Source organism: Temnothorax longispinosus, chromosome 7 (assembly GCF_030848805.1).
Source record: "Temnothorax longispinosus isolate EJ_2023e chromosome 7, Tlon_JGU_v1, whole genome shotgun sequence".
Classification (NCBI taxonomy): Eukaryota; Metazoa; Arthropoda; class Insecta; order Hymenoptera; family Formicidae; genus Temnothorax; species Temnothorax longispinosus.
In genome coordinates, this window is record NC_092364.1 from 6,587,620 (window position 1) to 6,601,037 (window position 13,418).

General features: G+C 32.1%; 5 non-coding genes across 5 annotated transcripts; 2 read left to right on the forward strand and 3 right to left on the reverse strand.

Annotated features, from left to right (window-relative positions):
• Positions 1 to 1,863: 1,863 nt before the first annotated feature.
• Positions 1,864 to 1,935, reverse strand: Trnap-cgg (transfer RNA proline (anticodon CGG)). Its single transcript has one exon. It is a non-coding gene; the product is annotated as a tRNA-Pro (tRNA).
• A 584-nt stretch (positions 1,936 to 2,519) lies between these two features.
• On the forward strand, positions 2,520 to 2,591 carry Trnap-agg (transfer RNA proline (anticodon AGG)). Its single transcript has one exon. It is a non-coding gene; the product is annotated as a tRNA-Pro (tRNA).
• Positions 2,592 to 4,785: 2,194 nt separating this feature from the next.
• Trnat-agu (transfer RNA threonine (anticodon AGU)) lies at positions 4,786 to 4,859 on the reverse strand. Its single transcript has one exon. It is a non-coding gene; the product is annotated as a tRNA-Thr (tRNA).
• Positions 4,860 to 5,181: 322 nt separating this feature from the next.
• Trnaa-agc (transfer RNA alanine (anticodon AGC)) lies at positions 5,182 to 5,254 on the reverse strand. Its single transcript has one exon. It is a non-coding gene; the product is annotated as a tRNA-Ala (tRNA).
• Positions 5,255 to 6,986: 1,732 nt separating this feature from the next.
• On the forward strand, positions 6,987 to 7,107 carry LOC139817062 (U5 spliceosomal RNA). The gene has a single exon (XR_011733130.1). It is a non-coding gene; the product is annotated as a U5 spliceosomal RNA (small nuclear RNA).
• The last annotated feature ends 6,311 nt before the right edge of the window (positions 7,108 to 13,418 follow it).

Below are 13,418 nucleotides of genomic sequence, written 5' to 3' on the forward strand. Positions count from 1 at the left end.
TTATAAGAGTTAGACATAAACGAAATAGTGTGTCAGCACAAAATCAAGTTAATGTGAATACGTATAAAATTTGTGATGTTCTTGCATTTTCAGAAAATCCATAGAAAAAAAACTTGTCAACTCCTGTAAATCAGTTTGTACACCCTCGATATATTTTCTCTTAATTGCATATTCTTATACCTTTTTTTTCTTCTTTAAAGCAATAAGAATAGACTGTATAGCAGAAGAGCGCTTATTTTACCATAAAATGCCCGGCGAAACTTACTACATGCCTTCTTCTTTCCTTTCTTCTTTTTTTCTATTTTGCCAAAAACGGAAAGCTTATCCGATTTTAAGATACTATCGATTTTTCATAATTTGTGACTTTTGTCCAATTACTACCTGCAGTTTTAACGGTAACTCTACTGTGAGCGCAATGAAGACTCAAGAAACTATCCATATTAAAGATTATATAAGAAGAGACTTTAATTCTTTCATCAATGTCAATACATCATTGTAGTAAAAATTGTTATATTTAAAATTAATACAATTAAAGATTTATTCACGAATTACATAACACATATTGATTTAAAGTTTTATTTTCAAATATCAATGATGACTTATATAACTTTATAATTTATAATTTTGCGATTAATTTATCGAAATCTATTAAGGTGGTCCTTTCGTGAGAACGAGTATTAGATAGGTACCTAAATTTGATATATGTTAAATATACAGTAATAAGGGGCATGTGTACGAAAAATCAAGTGAGGTTACCGACACTTTACAAGAAATAAGTCATTCTAAATGTGCGTTCGCGGAGCGTGCCATTGTCATTCTATCCTTGTTTACATCTAATGAACGAGAAAGATAGAATGATGCAAATCGCCACGTCCGAGGTTTTCAACGAATAATACATGTACTTAGCGATCAGATGAATACATTATTCATGTCTTAAAATATTCCCTGAAGTTTCCGGATTTTGTACATACCTTGAAAATAAAGGCTTGCCGAATGTTTTGCTCTGATATATGAGGTTAAATAAGTAGTGGTCCAATCGCATATTGCTTTACTCGTACTGTCATGCCTGACCTAACCTAAATCGAGTCCAACCGCACTACTATTGTGATATTTTTTTAATTAGTAAATAATTAAATACGATTAAATCGTGCGTGTAAAATCATATTATATTATTATAATTATTGGGATGTTGTGTAATGTTTGTCAATATGTCTGTTTTCAATTACCTCATGACGGACTGTTACTTGACTAGCTGGGTCCGCGAAAGGACCACCTTAAGCAATACAAGAAACAATTTGCGTTTCACTTTTATTTAAATTTTACAGCATAAATAAATTTCTCGTAAGTATAACTGCTGTGATATCAATTTTGAATAACGTTAGATAATTAAACACAATTCTATATAAAAACTTTTAATTACTACTACTTATTAAATACACAAAACTATACATAAAATAATTTTAATATATTTAAAAAATCAATATTAGTTAATTTTAATACATTTTTCCGCACTTATTATTATTATTTTTTTATTTAAATATAAAAATAATAAAAAATTCAGATTATATTTGATTCTAAGATAACGTTAGATTAAACACAGTTCTATATAAATACCTGTATTACTACGCATTAAAGAAATACCATATCTAAAGTAAGTTTTATTGTATTTAAAAAATTAATATAATTAACTAATTTTTTAATGAGACTTTTTCGCATATTATTATTATTTCTAACATAAGTAAATAAAAGATCCATTCCGTTCAATTATTTTCTTTTTGACGTTACAGTACGAAGCAATCGGCTTAAGTATCATTTACTTTCAATGCAAATATAGAAAAATAAAGCGCAAAAAGAAAGAATTGCGGGCTCGTCCGGGATTTGAACCCGGGACCTCTCGCACCCGAAGCGAGAATCATACCCCTAGACCAACGAGCCTTATGAAAACTTTTTCATTCTTGATGTCCCACATGGTCGTAATCAAGATGAGACAAAATTAACACATAAAGAAGTTATTTATCTAATAAAAAATACTTAATGTAATTGAAGTCGTTACATGCGCAACATTGGCTATCTGCCATATCTTTTGTTTGAATGGTGAATCGTATCATGAAACATTCAATTCTTTACCTTCCTCACAGTGTGTCCATTATTTGTTCTATTCGTTAAATATGCGTTTTTCTTTTATTGTTAAGAAGATTTTCTTGTTTTTTCGTTACTTTACCTGACATTTTTATTTTTAAAGTACATTTTATAAAAAAGTAATGATATTTTATATTATAACATAATTATATATTTTAATTTTCAATTTGTTAGTTCTTTGAATTTATTAGATATTTTGATTTCAATTTGTTCAGACTCTTAGATAAAAGACTTTAAAATACATTTAAACATCTATAATAATTTAGCCTATCATTGTACATGGATGAAACAAGTCACATGTTCAATATATGTATATGATTGACTGATATTTGATAAACCGGGAGGTGTCAACCGTTACGGAAGCAGCCAGTTCTCGACATGGCTCGTTGGTCTAGGGGTATGATTCTCGCTTAGGGTGCGAGAGGTCCCGGGTTCAAATCCCGGACGAGCCCGTCTTTTTGTTAATCCAACTGGTTTCTCAGTGACCCACTTTCGCGACTTTCAATTTGGCAGTCCACTGCTGCAAGTGTTATATATGACACACATTACATTCCACGATCGATAAAATATGTCAAGTTAAATTTTTTTTTTTCAGTTTCCGTGGTATAGATTAATTTTTGTCATTGTACGCCAAGCAAAATAAAGGCAACAAATATGAAATATTGAAGTGTACTGCTTGTAAATTCGAGAAAACTAATATATATAGGTATATATATTAATATTATTTTTGCTAAGTTTTTTATTTAAATATATTTAAGTTTTAATCATTTACAATTAATATTGTTTATAATTAATACAAGATTTAGAAGCCAAAGATTAATTTCTATTTAAATAGAAAGAGAGAGTAGAAGAGCAATACAAATAGAAAGCAGAAGACGAGGATTTTGTGTCACTTTCAAATTCCCTGTTTAAAATTGCCTGAGACTACTTTAATCCTTTTTTTCCCGTTAAATAATTATTGCGTAATATGTTATAATATACACTTGTTTGTCTTGAACTATTACGATTAAGGATTAGGAGCAGAGGGGAATTGTTAAACAAAAAAAGTAAAAAAATTGCTTTTCTTAATTTATACTCTTCGTACTTATACACTTTGACATATATTTATAAGTAATTTGTACAAGACGGTATGCCAATTATGCAAATAATAATTTGAATAGGATAGATTAGTAATTAATAATTAAACAAGAATAAAATACAGTAAAGTGACTTACGTAATATCCAAAGTGCTTCTAAAAACACAAGATATTCCTGGTAACATTAAATTAGACCTTTACTTTTTCTTTCCTCAAGGTTTGATCATGATAATCACTTTGTTCACGGTCACACTTTTTTAAACCAAGAAATATAATTACGTGAGTGATTTTTAATCTATTTAGATCTAACAGGATATATAAAATATAGTAGCATCGTAAAAGCATAAATAATTATTGTAGGTAATATATTCATTTAAAAAATTTATTTTGCGTAAGTATTTGCATAACATATTCACACGTAATACAATACTTAACTTACTCTATTACTCTTGTATAATAAAGCATCTATTAATTCTAAAAATTCTCGAGCGTACAGTAAATCTGACACACTTGCTGTGCAGATTTTAGGAATTTTTTAAGATGTTTTGTCAATTATTTTTCATAAAAAATTATTTATACTTTGTTCATATTTAATGCTTATACCTATAACAGATATTGTTTCAATATTTTTGAAGATTACATATGTGAAAAATATTTTAATAATTATTAACTTCTAGGAGGAAATATTATGTCAGCAATAATAGTTCACTTTTTTTATTATTATCAGACTTTTTAGTTGCACTCAATAAGTGTATCACAAGACTGTCTGCATAAAATATAATATTTTTAAAAAGCTATATAAAATGTGGCCATGAACGAAATGAATAAAGTGATTATCATGGCTAATTGTTTCTTATGCTGCCTGCTCCCTCAGTCTTTATTTTAATTATTTTACCGTAATTACAATTTTACAAACGGTGCATGACCATAATTACAATTTTTATGTCATTTTGAATTAGTTAAAATCATTTTATTAAAAACCGAATACAAATCAGATAGTGATATATTGACAGCAATCGTTATGCCATATATTTTTTAATAATAATAGAAAGCTTTGCAGCCACTAGTAATATATATAATCTCTCTTATCTTTTTATCAATTATTAACTACTTTAATTCGCTAATAATAAATATATGATAATTATTATCCTACTCATCGCCTTTTATAATTATAAAAAAATAAGAAATTATATAATACAGAATAAAGAATAAAAGAATTAAAACAAAATTTCTGCGTGTACAAAGTATATTAATTTATTGAATTTATGTTTACTTTCAGTAATCGTTTCACTTAATTCTTCAGCGAGTTTATAGCTCTGTTTTATTTAGCTGAACTTCTTGCACAGTTTATCTTTTCTCTTTTTCTCTCCAGTGTGAAAAGAAAAAGAAGATACAGAACCGTACAAGAAATTCAGCTAAAAAGAACAGGCCTTATCTATATGCAATAAATAATACTAATTCAAGAATACAAATAATACGCAAATAACGCACATTACATATTATAAATTAATACTTAAAAACTTTTCAATATAAATAAAAAAATAAAAACAGTATCCCCTTGACGGGATTGAGGCCCCGGAGGGATTCGAACCCTCGATCTCCTGTTTACTAGACAGGCGCTTTAACCAACTAAGCCACGGCGCCTACGTGACGTGAGAACGTTCTGCTACATAGAAAAAGTTGACGCATGCTTTTACAAGGCTAGTATGTAAAATATCTAAATAATTAATTTAGATATCAATATATTCCGAATTATACCGCATTATTCCATTTATTCCTGATAAACGTTTTATTTAAGCCATCGATTGTTAAGACTTCTCTGATGAAAGTATAAAAAGATATATTTTCGTATCAAGAAAAAGTAAATTAAAAAAAAAATTTTTAAGAATATTTCTCTAATAACTATTGTTCTCGTCTTCCTTTCTCGTTGCAACAAATTTTCGCAAAAGCAGCAAAAAGATAAACCTGGAGGCGCCGGGTATCGATCCCGGTACCTCTCGCATGCTAAGCGAGCGCTCTACCATCTGAGCTACGCCCCCTTCGTGATTGAGTACTCGCACATAAAGTACAAAGTTCAGCAAAATGCTTGATATGTTGAATACTCCGCATTAATCAAAAATATTAAAAATTGAGCTAAAAGAGCGTACAAATATTAATTGTAAAAGTTTAAACACAAATCAAGAATTTAAAATTTTTTACACAGTCATATTTACATGAAAAATAAAATAAAACAGATTCATAAACTAAATGTTAACAAAATGCTTAATTATCTTAACTTAATACATTTATATAACAAGAACAATTAAAAAGAATTTAATTAAAATTGTACAAACATTCTGAGATTTTGTAATTTATCATATTATATTGAACATTGTAATACCTAAATAACGAATTGAATCGTAAGAACTATAATACGCGCACAGAAAAAATATGTATCTGCAGATACACATAAAATAGCTTCAAGGACTATGCTATATACCTTATCTATATGTGCACTTTATGTGCAAAGATTAGGGCAAACGAAATTTAGCAAAAACTTTTTCGGTGCGCAGCCAGCAGTAATTCACGAGAACGGGACAGGGCGAAGTGGGAAATTCGCGGTAGCGGCAGAGAATTGGATCCTTGTGATTCCGTTACTTTTATTAGATACCATTTACTACAGGTTTATCTTCTACCGGTGCACAGACAGTCCTAAGACTTCGACAATAGATTGGTCGTTCTGCTACTAACTTCGATTGATATTTTCATTTCTACAAGAAACAACAAAATTCTGTAATGCTCATTTCTGAAATAAATTTCAGTACACGAAACAGAAAATAATTTTACAAAGATTTTTATACACGACAAAATCTCTCTCTCTCCAGAATTAGATTTAAAAGAAAAATTTTTTATACCACACATTTAGGTATAAAATAAATTAAATTATATTTAAAATTATTTAACGGGATTAATTATATTATGTCACATATATTTAATATGCATAGTACAGCTATGGATATACACGTATTCCTAAAATGCTAAAATGATTAATTGTAAAATATCAAGCGACAACCGAGTGAAGCTGTCGGCTACGTTAAAACTAAGTACGTGCCGTATTAAGGCATAGGCTGATTGTGAATGGACTATTGCCGCTGAGAGCGGCAAATTTTAGAAAGAATTTTAGAAAGAACTTTTACTGCTAAATTATTGATGAATTTTCCGTATTATATAAAATATAGAAAAAAAAAAACATTTTAACTTCTACTTATTATTAACTTTGAAAATCTATATTTATTATATCCTTCAATTTTTGTATTTTGTTGCGCTTTTTTGGTTATTTATGTATGTATTTCAGCCAAAATTAAAAAAAGGATTTCTTAAAACAAAATCTCGAAAAAAAATTAATTTTTAAAATTATGAATTTTGTAAAATTTTTATGGACACTTGATAAGGAGGCCATAAAATATGTAATAATAATATATATAATAATAATGATAATTTTAGCACTTTTTCATGATCTAATATAACTCGTAAAAGAAATTTTATCCAGATGACATCACATCTTATAAAAGAGCGCTCGAAATATTTTAGCTCATGGGCGCAAAACCGGTTAATGCGGCACTGCCAGGAAGATAAACCGGAATAACAAGCCCGCGCGGCCCGCGCGGCTCGCGCAACCCGCGCAACCCGCGCTTCTGCGCTAATACTTATAGCGGCCACTAGATGGCTCGCTTTCTCGTAAGTAAAATTCAACACCGTATACTATAATAAGACGAGCCAGAGAACGCTTCGGCACTCTGGTTTCCCTTCAATTCACGCATAAATCTTTCGCCTTTTACTAAAGATTTCCGTGGAGGGGAACAATTGATGAGTCTATAGACTAATTTTTTGTGTACCCAACGCAAGTTGGGTCAGAAATTAATACAAACATAAGCATCTTTTCTATTCATATAAGGGCTGGTGAACCGGTCCTTGTAGCACATAACAATGCACATATGCACAATATTTATCGAAACTATGAAATTTTCGCGAGCTCCTTGTTCCTTCTTTTAGAAATATCTCAAAATTTATTTATTCCTTTTCGTTACCCTTTTTCTAAAAAGATTTATTCATACTTAATATTCTTAAGGTGCGATTTCATTGACGCTAGAAACCAGCGGCAGCGTCAAGAAAATGTAGTAGGGGAAGAAGTTTCGTTGAATTTTGCGGTACGCTAAAAAGTTGAGACGGTCTGAACTTCTTCCCCCACTACATTTTCTTGACGCTGCCGCTGGTTTCTAGCGTCAATAAAATCGCACCTTTACGCGATATCGTTTCCTATTTTTAACATAATAAAATGAATAGGAAGATTTCTCTAACACCTTTGTTGTGCCATTATGAAAGTGTTATAATGCTTCCTCGGATATTATTCAAAATAATAATATAAAAAACTTGTCGAGAGAAATGATACGTACACACACAAGTAGAAATTCAATATCATTAAAATATCATTTCAGATGCATATAAGCAGTGAGTGACAAAGAGAGCTTTTTTGGAACTTTTTACTCCGATTTAATAAATAAATTAAATATTACAAATTATTGTTGATTTTTTATTAATAACACATGAGCCAGAAATATATTAATAAAATCTATAATCCGAATCGTTCGCTTTGCGATAATCTCTACTTACAGTTAACGTATAAATTACAATAGTAATTGCCTCTCTTTTATGAATTTTATTTTATAAAATTACCTTTCTAGTTATTTATTAGCCATTTAATTATAAATTAAATTAGAACTTTGAACGTAGCACGCACATACATATAACTTTTTATTCCTATTTTAAGTTTGGACGATGCATAAATTAATTGTAAACAGAAGAACTAGGAATATGGCAATTTCAATCAAATTCCAATAAACTAAATTGATGGTGATCAATTCAATCAGCAGAAATGCTTACAGAAAAATTTCTAACTATATCACTCTCTATAATCTAATCTTACTTTTTATATACCAAACAATAAAATATTTATAAGTTTATCTATGTTGACAGAATATTGATAAGTTAATTATAAGTAAATAATTCGTTGAAGTCAACGATTAATCAAAAATACTTATTCCAAAGTAAAGAAGATCTAGTCTTTTTAAATAAAAAAAAGTTATTATTTAAATATCTCATTATTCTAAAATTCCTCCACACGAACTATTCCTGCGAATATCTATGTAAATCGTGAATGCCAGAACACAATTACGCAAAAAGTAAAGAAAATTATTGTGGGATACTAGGATGGATATATATTATATCTTCTCACATTGAAAGCTAATTATAAAATATTAATTCGGAATAATTAAAAAATATTGATCGTAAAATGTAGGGAGAGAAGAGGATAAGTCTAGAAAAAATACTAAAATGTCTATGAAGACCGAAATATAATATTCTCGTAACTGTACAAACAAGTTAAACGCTTACATCGCCTGCCCGTTCGAAATTGACTTTTCGCTCGCGCTAAGCAAACTATATATCCGGACGAAAAATCTGTGATGTTTTGCAAGTCACCTAAACAATAATATATCCGAAATGTTCTATTATCAATAATTCCAATGATTCGTCTACAATAAAAATAATGCGATTGCACAGCTGAGAAATTTATAGACGTGACATCTCTCGATCAATGCGCATATTAGTCGTGTTACTCAGTCGCGTCAGATGGCGTCACGTACCCTAAAATAATTCCGTATTCTACATTGCTAATACAAAACGATTCAAAGCGCCGCGGCGCGTTGATTCAGAACAGGACGCGAGACGCGATCGTCCCGCATTAATTTTACGTTAAAAATGCGCAACAAGCGCGATTTCTACCCGGAAGTGCTGATTAGAATAACGCGCAAAAACGCTAAAACGTAAACGATTATCGCGAATCTTCACGATCGTTGCCACATTCCACTTGCCGCAATTGACGCTGCTTCGTGATTCGAAATGGTTACGATGCCGGTGAGTACAAATTCCGATGCTACAGGTACGCAAAAATAATCCTTCATGGTCTTTCGGGAGAATCGAAGCGATTGACATCATATAAAGACAGCATATCGGAAATTCGAATTGTCGTAACGATATTACGTGTGCATTTTAATGCAAAATCTGCCACTAGACATGGTATATCCGATATCGTGTCCATATATTAGAATCCGTCAATTCCATCAAGTGAACTACGTAGTCGTACACTCTTAAGCATGTACCGCGTAGTATCTCCAAATTCGAGGTACTAATTTTTAAATGGAAATGACATTTGGAGTTACATGCTGCTAGGAGATACTTTTCCCGGTACAGTAGCACGAGGTACGGAATACACGAGGTACTGATAAAGGAGGAGGTACCGATTGGAGGTACCGCATTTATAAATTCACGGTACAATTTTTTAGGAGATACAGTTTTAGGAGGTACAGTTTTTTAGGGGGCTTCCCGTATGTACCCCGTACATACGTACCTCGTACGTACATATGTACCTCGTACAAATGTGTACCTCCTACATATGTACCTCGTACAAAAGACATTCGCGAAGCACTCGACGCGGACGCGTGCACGAACGTGTCATAGGAGGTACAGATTTTTAGGGGGCTTTCCGTATATACCTCCTACCTACATACGTATACCTCGTATACGTAGCCAACCATGGCATGATCGCGACATTTGTTGAACGAAAGACATTCGCGAATAGCAGCGGGCAATATTATATCATATATCCAATTCGAAACTTTATTACTCTTTTTAAACTGAATTTGTTTCTTAAGATAATTTTTGAAAAATTATATATTTGCGCTGGTATGACATATGTAGACTATATATAACGTTTACTTCAAATTAAGAAGTAGTCGACCACGTAAGGCAGTTGGCTCACGATGCAGAGGTCCCGAGTTCAAATCCCACCAAGGTAAGTGTGTTTTTCAAATACAAAAAAATATTTATAATCATAGACTGCATCTTAAGAAACAAATTTAGTTAAAAAATAATAATAAAATTTCGAAATAATTTTTTTTGTCGGGTGAATATTCGTTGCCCATAACGTACTTCCTAACTTCGAGGTACCATGTACCTCCAATTTTTGGCGACACATGCTTAAGAATGACTTATGTCCCTCGTAATTACGTAGGGACAAAATTTCAACGTGTACCTCCAATTTTTGGCGACACATGCTTAAGAGTGTAGCATTATTTGTATGCAATGAATTACATGTGTGATTAATTAATTGAGATATTTGCACGTGACTTAATTGAATATACAATAAAATACAAAAATGCTTCTTCTCTATTTTAACGCATTTTTTTAAATATGCTATATTAATTTAGTACCGAAGTTCTAAACCAATTGATAAAAAATGTATTATTTCTTAATCAAGATCATATATTTCTATCAACTTCATACAATTTTAACTTCATTAAGATTCTGATTATTATCGAACATTATATAGTAGAGCTTCATAGATATACAGCGATAATTTATTGAATAGTGATTTACATTAAATTATATGTATATTAAGAATAGAACTAATTAATTTTATTTGTGTATAAAAATTTTTGTAAAAAAAATAATGCGTAACGCAAAAATAAGAAATTAGAAATAAATTCCAAATTGTTTCAAACAAATGCAATACTGTGTATTATCGCGGGTGATAAAACAAGCGTTCTCCGCATAGTTATCTATCGTACTGCAAGATGGCAAAAGAGGTTCAGTTATTCGTACGAACTCTTAATTAAAGTGAAATGAACCTCGTATTAAACATAAAATTAGCTTAATATTTTATATAAATATTAATATAAACTTTTCTAAAGAATTAGAGATTATTTACACATATTTGGCATTTTTTATATTAATCTAGCTTTATGACATTATCTTAAATTATCAGAGAAAGTATAATCCGTATCTTTGCCGGAAATTTATTTGAAATGTGGCTTTTTATTCGTCAATTATATTAACAGGAACATATATTTTAAATTAATAAGTAAAAATATTCACATTAACTATTCCGTCAATTCAACAAATTACTACCATCGAACGTGAAAGTAACTTATATGATGACAGTAATTTATAAAATGACAGTCACTAAAAAATTTGATAATATTTTTCATGTCCAATTAACAAGTAATTTAATATTTCGCAAGACCATAAACATCTTCTAAAATCTGTATTACAGCTCGTTAAAAAGATTCTGCTCCCGTAATGTAATCTTAGGCATATGATTAATTAATCGAGCATCGAGCGAGAAAAATTTCGTTTTCGTGAAAAGTGATACACGAATTAGATTAGACTGACGACAAATATAATTTAAAAAAAAAAAACGACAAGAACTGCTGGTTTCGGCTGACAAGATACGTGCGAGAGGATGAGCCCGCGGTACACCTCGATGTCCCTAGCAGCAGAAGGTTCCCTCGATTGAAAAAGAGACAACCGATAACGGCATGAAGGGTAGATGAAATGGAGGTTCGTTTACCCCTGGTATGGAAGAGTCACCCCGTCCTCATCGATCCTCATCCTCCGCCTTCTCTCCACAGTCGTCTCTCTCCGGTGCGCTTCTCTCCCCCTCCCGCCCCCCTTGTTCCCCCAACATCCCCTCGTATTTTCCCTCAACTGCCGTCACTGGTTCCATCTCTCTGTCTCTCTCTCTCTCTCCCCGCCTCTCTCTCCTCGTCGCTCCTCGTCGCTTCCTTTCTATCCTCCAACGTTCACCCTTTAAGCCTTCGCCCACGTTCTTCCCCATCCCACCGCGTTCTCTTCCCTTTTCGCCCTCACCGCCGCGCGCCGCCTTGTCAGCCTCGCGAAGAAATTCACTTTCGCGAAAAAAAAGGGAAAAAGGCACGAAAAATCGATGCGCCACGCCGATTGGCCGCGCTCGGCCGGGCTCGCGTCTGCATTCGTTCGCGGCCTGCTCGTGGGCGTGGCTTAAAGATGAGCTCTCGCTGTGTCATCGCTTATATTGATCCTACACTACCCGGTGTGTACGCAGCACCCGCCGACGCTACACCCACACACACATGAAGAGCTCACACGGCTGCGTCGGCCTCGCTTGCGATGCGTCCACGGGCGTGCGATGCATCCACAGGCGAGATCGCGAGCGTGCACACGGTCGGGGTGCACATAGCACCGCGGCACCTGCATGTATTACGGGGGATGTATACGGGGTGGTCTAAAAAAGATGGGATCCGGCATCGATTGTCTCATCCGGCTTAATTTTAATGACTTCGCATGTTCGTCATTATTAGCATTAAATTTCATGTTTATGTCATCTATGAGTGATGACTGTAAGAGAGTTTCAAATCGCGTCTTCTATTATATTAAAATACTCTCATTTTATTTGTGATCAGAAGACTTGACAATTCATGTATCTGTAAACTAATCAGTCGCGTTTATAGCATCAACAATTAAACTCACCACAATTATCTTTACATTCTGAATACATATCGACTGACGAACTCGTAATTCTTCCATTCTCTAAGAAAATTGAATTGGATATATATCCTGAGTTTCTTTCAATTATTTATTTCAACAAAATAATATTATCTTAATAATAGGCATAAGCGTAGGCATTGGCTTCTTCTTTATAATATTAGAATTAAATTTTGCAAAGAAAATAATTTCTGTTTGTAATAGAACTTTTATGCCATTCTATCACTAAAAAGGATTTAATTTTGCTTAAAAATGCTTATTATTGATGCCCATCTCTTCTGGACCACCCTGTATACGCACGCACACATATGCGTGCACTGTGTTACGTATAGAGAAATTATGAATATACACGCGACGTGACATTCGCGTATTTGCATAATGGATACGCGAGCATGTGTCGCACGTTAAAATGCCTGACAAGGTTCTTCGCGAAGAACAGGAAAGAATCGCGCTAATTTAATTCGTTCTAGGAAAGAGATTCTTATACGCGAATTTTGCGCGTATATTTTTTTCATAATCCGGATTTATTCGCAGCTAATTTTCCAAAGTAATTGACAAGAATATAACAGAACGATACATATATATTTACTGAGATGTTCTTTTTATTTTATATGCGACAAAATTAACAATTCTAGAAGAACAATTCTAAAAACTTGTACGATAAAATTTCAGAAAATCGTGGTAAAGATATATAGATGTTCCTTAAGTACCTAATAAGTGCTGTGCAAATTTATGATAATATTATTATATACTTTATTATTTTACATAATATATATATATATATATATATATATATATATATAT